The sequence below is a fragment of the Erythrolamprus reginae genome, chromosome 2 (genome assembly GCF_031021105.1).
Source record: "Erythrolamprus reginae isolate rEryReg1 chromosome 2, rEryReg1.hap1, whole genome shotgun sequence".
Classification (NCBI taxonomy): domain Eukaryota; kingdom Metazoa; phylum Chordata; class Lepidosauria; order Squamata; family Dipsadidae; genus Erythrolamprus; species Erythrolamprus reginae.
In genome coordinates, this window is record NC_091951.1 from 253,832,718 (window position 1) to 253,839,852 (window position 7,135).

Consider the following 7,135-nt stretch of genomic DNA (forward strand, 5'->3'; position numbering starts at 1 on the left):
ACCCTACTGTTTCTTTGGGTCTGGCTTGGAAGGCGTAGCTTGGTTGGAGTGGCAGGGCAAAAATCTCCATTCCCACCCCACTTCAGGTGAAGGATACTGCAAAATCTCCATTCCCACCTCACTCTGGTGACAGTCAGAGGTGTTATTTGCAGATTCTCCAAATTTCTGCTAGCGGTTTTCCAAACTACTCAAAATTTCCACTAGTGGTTCTCCAGAATCTGTCAGAACCTGCTGGATTTCACCCCTGCTGAGAACTAGACTATCTACGGGACCTGACTATTTATGGGACCATCTCCTGCTGCATACCTCCCAGAGACCAATCAAATCCACAGGGTTGGCCTTCTCCAGGTCCCGTCGACTAAGCAGTGCAGGTCAGCGGGCCCATGAGGAAGGGCCTCCCGATATCTGTACTGCTCCCATCTTACTGGCCTTCTGAGAGGCCTTGAAGACCTGGCTTTGCCTAGTCACGGCTGAATTGCTATTGCGATTGCTTGGTAGGTATGTTTGTATAGTGTATAGCAGTGTTTCCCAACCTTTTTTGAGCCGCGGCACATTATTCATATTTTCAAAATCCTGGGGAACACTGAACGGGGGGGTGGGGGGGTGGCTAAAGAAATATTTTGACAAAAAAAATCTTCCTCCATTTCGCTCTATTTCTCCCTCACTCTTTCTCTCTCTTCCTTCCTTCCCTTCTTTCTCTCTCTCCATCCCTCTTTCTTTCTTCCTCTCTTTTTTGCTCTCTTTCTCTCTCCCTCCTTCCCTCCCTATATGTCTTTCTCTCTCCCTTGCTCTCTCTGCCTGTTGCTATCTCTCTTTCATTCTCTCTCTTTCTTTCTTTCTCTCTCTCTTTCTCTCTCTCTTTCTCTCTCTCTGTCTCTCTTTCTCTGTCTCTTTCTCTCTCTCTTGCTAGCTCTCTTTCTCTCTCTTTCTCTTTCTCTGTCTCTCTCTCTCTGCCTCTCTTGCTATGTCTCTCTTGCTCTGTCTCTCTTTCTCTCTCTTCCTTTCTTCTCTGCGGAGGCTGGCGAAGGTTTTTCTTATTTTAAATGTTCCGGGTGGCAGGGGGATGCGGAGCCTGCACGCACACACCCCCGACATTCCAAATTCTGCCTCAGCTGTGAGAAGAACGCCTGCCCCGCCTGTCCTGCAGCCCTTTCGCTGACAGCCTGGGACAAAAGCGCTCCGTGAAGGGACTGCAAGAGGGGCCGGGCGGGCATTAGCAGCCGGATGAGGAGGACGAGAAGCCGCTGCAGCCACCCCCAATCCCCCTCTTCCCTGGGTGCCTTCCAAAGGCCCCTGGAAAAAGGCAGGAGGTAGCAACAAGGCGCGAGGACAAGCAGGCAGCTTGGCGGAGGGGAAGCGCTGAGGGGCTCTCCTCCTTCCCCACCCCCGCGCTTCTCTCCCGCCCTGGCTTTTGCTTTGTCCGCAGATTTCCCCGCAGTTCAAAAGGAGGCAAGAGGTGGCCTGGATGAAATTGCGGGGAAATCATGGGGCGAAGCGAAAGCCAGGGCGGGAGAGAAGCGCGGGGGTGGGGAAGAAGGAGAGCCCCTCAGCGCTTCCCCTCCGCCAAGCTGCCTGCTTCTCCTCGCGCCTCGTTGCTACCTCATGCTGCTCCCACCATGGCTGCTCGCGGTTCCGGTGCCCCTGGCTGAAGGTCGTCCTGTGGCTGGTCTTGGGCTTTACGGTGGCTTCCCGGTTCCCTCTCCTCCCTCCGCCTGTGTCTAGCGCCAGCGCCTCATTCCTCGGAGCTGCCGCTTCCTTCCAGGCAGCCCAGCCACGCTGCCGTAGAAAGTGCAGAGGTTATTGCCGCCACCTCTGCCTCCACTCAGGGAGCCACCGTGGTTGAGCTGAGGGAGAGGAAAAGGCGCGGTGACCACGGTGGCTCCCTGAGTGGAGGCAGAAGCGGTGGCAATAACCTCTGTGCTTTCTACGGCAGCGTGGCTGAGCTGGACGGAAGGAAGCGGCAGCTCCCACTCGAGGAACCCACGGCAACGGGCGACGGCTTGGTGGGAGGCGACGGCGGGAGACACAGGCGGTGGGAGGAGAGGGAACCAGGAAGCGACTGTGAAGCCCAAGACCATCCACAGGACGACACTCAGGCAGGGGCGCCGGCAGCGCCCCGCCCAGCTTGAACTTCTCGCGGCACACCTGGCCATGTCTCGCGGCACACTACTGTGCCGCGGCACACCGGTTGGGAAACGCTGGTGTATAGTGTAGTTCAGGGGTTTTTAATAGATAATTGGGGTTTTACTGTTTTTTACTGTTTATATTTGACTTCTGATGTATTATTGTATTATTTTATTATTGTAAACCTCCCTGAGTCCCATGGGATTGGATGGCATAAAATTAAATTAAAAAATTAAATTAAAAAATTAAATTAAAAAATTAAATTAAAAAATTAAATTAAGTTAAGTTAAGTTAAGTTAAGTTAAGTTAAGTTAAGTTAAGTTAAGTTAAGTTAAGTTAAGTTAAGTTAAGTTAAGTTAAGTTAAGTTAAGTTAAGTTAAGTTAAGTTAAGTTAAGTTAAATTAAATTAAATTAAATTAAATTAAATTAAATTAAATTAAATTAAATTAAATTAAATTAAATTAAATTAAATTAAATTAAATTAAATTAAATTAAATTAAATTAAATTAAATTAAATTAAATTAAATTAAATTAAATTAAATTAAATTAAATTAAATTAAATTAAATTAAATTAAATTAAATTAAATTAAATTAAATTAAATTAAATTAAATTAAATTAAATTAAATTAAATTAAATTAAATTAAATTAAATTAAATTAAATTAAATTAATCTGTTAAAGTCTTTTCTTGATTTCATTTTCTGACCAATATCAAGCAAGAGAGAAAGCTGCCTGTTCCCCTTTGCATCATTGGGCATCGTAGCTAATCTACAGCATCTTCCAACTATAATTATGCTTAGTGGACAGACTAAGTGATGGGCTGGGTGAAGCTATGAAGATGCCACAGGTTGTCCTCAACTTACAACAGTTCATTTAGAGATCATTCAAAATTACGGCAGTGAAAAAAGGACTTATGACCATGTTTCACATTTATGACCCTTGCAGCCAGTGAAGGGCTACCAAAAGTTTTACTACCACACTGTGGGTGTGGCTTGTGCAGGATGCCCTGCATTTTCTTTCAGCATCTTTCAGTGCAAATTGGGTGCTCTGGGCTGCAGCTCCATTTTTGCTACCCCACTCATTCCCCCATGTCTGGGCAGTAGCCCACCCCTGCTTGTAGCATCCCCATGCTTGTGTGATCAAAATTCAGACGCTTGGCAAATGGTTCATACTTATGACCCTTGCTGTGTCCCAAGATCATATGATCCCCTTTTGCAACCTTTTCATAAGAAAAATCATTGAGGAAGCCTGATTCACTTAACAACTGTGGCAAGAAAAGTAGTGAAATGGGGCAAATCTCACTTAACAAATACCTCAGTAGAACTTTTGGGCTCAATATCAGTTGAGGACTACCTTCTAAGAGAGTTATAGTCCTAAGCACTAAGTGAGATACCAGGAATTCTAGTTCAGTAACACCTACAGGGGATACAGAATCTCATTTTTGGTCTATCCAAAGATTCTGAGTAGGGATCTTTCTAAGCCAGTGATGGCAAACCTTTTTTTGGCTCAGGTGCAGGGTTGGGCTGCTGCCCAGATGGGGCAGAACGCAGTGGGATAACGAAAATGGAGCTCCAGGCCCACAGTCTGCTTAGAACAGACACATTTTAATGGACTTTCTAGAAGTCAGGAGGAACCATTCTGATGTTCAGGGGCAAACTGTTCCGGAGGAGAAGACTGCCACTGAAAAGTTAAACTTCTAAGGTCCCTGCGGTTTTTGAAAGAAGGGTCCCAAAGTGAGCCCAACCTACTCAATACCTTCTGAATAGCTGATGTTATTAGGAGAATGAAATCCAGCAGATAGTGAGGCCTTGGACTTTGATGGTCTGTAAAGATAGCAACCACCACTTGGAATCCAAATAGTAGCTAGGGATTATATGGGTACTCAATAGCACATCTTTAAGTACTTAAACTGCTTCCTAAGGCTGGGTGGAAGTAACTCCAAGCTTGACAAAAGAAAACAAAATGATTCATGAAAATTGAAAAAAAATATCTATAAATAATAATAATAATGAATAAAATATTATATAACATTGAGAAATATGTATATGAATAATGGGTGTTATAATTAAATCTCCAATTGATGTAAAATGAATAGCTAAGATAACAAAAGGAAATCTTAAAGTGTAGAAGTCAATATGTGTACCGTAATCTTCGGAGTCTTCGGAGAGGGGCGGCATACAAATCCAAATAATAAAATAGGATTAATAGAGGTTAATGTACGGTATATTTGTTGTGTAGATGGTTTTGATGCATTTTTACAATGTTATTTTCTTTCTGTATATCTTTTTTGTGTTTTCCCCATTTTGTGGTGTTTTTTTCTCATTTTGTATTGCTTTTAAAGTTCACATATCAATATTTTTTAAAAAAACAAGGAAGTAGCCCTAAACAAAGTATCACAATAATCTAGTTTAAGAGGCGATAAGGCCCTTGTGCCAACTAGCCATTAGGATTATTTGCCATCTTCTTCATATCCCCAATGGAAAATCCTGGATGCCTTGTGGCCTCATATTCAAGCTACATGTAACGCAAGTGTCATTTGAAAGCCATCAATTATTCTGAAAGCATTGCCAGATTTGCGGTAAGAGTAAACATCCTATTATGCTTACTTAAAGGCTGAAAGGCAGCATAGGCACTTAAAAATAAGTGGAAAGGAAACTATTACGGCTTCTTTATTAATAAATTGCTTCAGAAGCCAATTCTGGGCAGCCATTGAACTGCAAATGATGCAGAAATTGCAAAAGAATGCCCTGATTTTCATTGGTTATAAACACTGGAGGGCATTATGTTTGGTGTTATCTTCTGTACTTTCTACAAAGACAGGAAATTATGTTTTTTTTAAAAAATTGCATGCCAGAGCAATTTAGCAGAGTACAACATAAACTTAAGAACTGAAGAGTTCCAATCCTGGGTGCTCCTACTATATACAAACATGCATGTAGAGATGCTAAAGAGAGACAATATTCCTTGATGTAAAAATAGATACCTCCATAGGAAGAACAATTCATATTTGTTTCAGAGCAAGACATTTGTTAATGCCCAAATAACATATTAAGCAGATGCCTGTAGCCAAGGCATGACCACATATTCAACTCCCCAGCCTGCCCTCCACTCCCTCATCTTCAAAATTTGCAAAATCACATACAGACCCCAATCCAAATTATCTTTCAATCAGCTCTTTTCCCACAGAACCATATATTGAGAATTCAGTACTTCCTATTTCATACACTGAATAATCTTTTATAATCTGTGCTTCTCTTTTCTTCCTTTCATTCTTGATTTCTCTTGGGGATGGGAGTCCCCCCCCTCTTTCTGCCTCTCACTTGCCAAATGTATGATGTACTCAATGTTCCTACATAAAGTAATTATTCTATATTTTCTTTTCTCCTTCAGCCTTCAACCTCTTGAAGAGTCTTTGTGATGTTAAATTCCTACCACTATTTCATTAATGCCAACTATCTGTACTTCCTAAACACCTCAACCCAGTGAAATATCAAAGACTTAATTGACACATACACTATATAATGAACACTACTTTTCCAGTACAGTATCTGCAATTACTTAATTTTAATTTTTGTTAACTTCTAAAAAATGTATCTAAGCGCATCAAACTGATCATTATACACAAAGGAAATTGTGTTCTTTAAGACACCGAGTATTACCGTAGGGCAAATTTTATATAACACAATTTTTAAAAGACTGTGTAAAGCTGCAGTAAATGCAGAAAGTAGTGTGTCCCTTTAAGAAAAAGCAGAAGAATCCTAAATGTGGATGTCTTGGGCTGGGGGTGCCTTCATTAGTATTCCATTGCTGATAGCAGCTAATACTTCCAGGCAAATGACCAGCACACAACACCAAACCATATACTGTGCGATAAAATTCAGCCTTTTCTGTAGTTTCACAAGACATCCTTCCTGGAAGAGTTTCTTGGATTGGTTTAGGTCACCATTGCAATCCAAGACAGTCTCTTTGCAACAGCTTTTTGGAACAAAGGCATGTCCACTCTGGAGATTCTTTGGGAGTCCTCCTGTCCAGTCCATGTAATTGTAGATCCCACAGCACTTTAATTGTTTCTGGATGGAATCCACAATCTTGGTGCTGCAATGATATGGGAAAGTCCAGTTGTACCGTTGAAAGAAGTGATCCTGGCTATTTTTCAGTTGGTAGCATGCTTTGGCAGAGTAGACTTGGGTCATGGTGACTGAGGAAGTTTCTAGGCAGAACAGGACCAGCAGCAAATACATTAGGATCCCTTGACTGTAATGAGAACTTCTCACAGGGATGTAGATTGCCAATAACCCAGCTGGGAAAAGCAAAGCAGCAGTCAAGATAGCCAGCCAACCAGGCAGAAGGAAGAATTGATTTGGAAAGAAAGCTCCATAGCTTTTGTAGGTAACAATCACAAATATTCCTCCAAAAAGTAATAGCAAGGAAGCTCCCCAAAGAAAGAAACCAACGAAAGTTAGAACAGCTTTAGGCAAGGCTCTGTCCCAGGACTCAGTGGCAAGTACCAAGAAAGGATTGAAATTGAGACCATGCCAAATCCTTCTGATTTTACAATATTTCATTCTAATTCTATGCACATTCTTCCTTTCCTTTTTCCTCTCTACCTGGCTCCCTCCTTCCAGAAATACCTCCATCTTTAGGCAGCTGCAAATAAGATCCAAGCTTAATCCCCAATGAGTAGCAGTCTGCTATTTATAGTTTTGCAGTCCCCAATCCTGCAAAGTTTATGACCCAGTGCTAATTAGGAGAAACTGTGTTTGTTCATACCTCACATTTAAAACATGGTTAGTCCAGTCAGTTTCTTGAATATATCCCAACTGTGGTTCTTTTATAAACCATACATCAGCTGGGTTTACAAAGGGTTCTCATTCCTGTTTTCTCCTTTTTAATCCCCTTGCCTTTCATTGAAGTGGAAAATTAAAGGGGAATAAACAATTTGGCACATTGCAGCAGCAAAAAGCCTAATGAATCCTAGGATATTTAAAGGAAGGTAAAAACACATGTAGTTA

The 7,135-nt window shown here is 41.9% G+C and overlaps 1 pseudogene; it reads right to left on the reverse strand.

The window, feature by feature from the left end:
- Window positions 1-5,672: 5,672 nt before the first annotated feature.
- On the reverse strand, window positions 5,673-6,933 carry LOC139158915 (tetraspanin-3-like; annotated as a pseudogene).
- Between the last annotated feature and the right edge of the window lie 202 nt (window positions 6,934-7,135).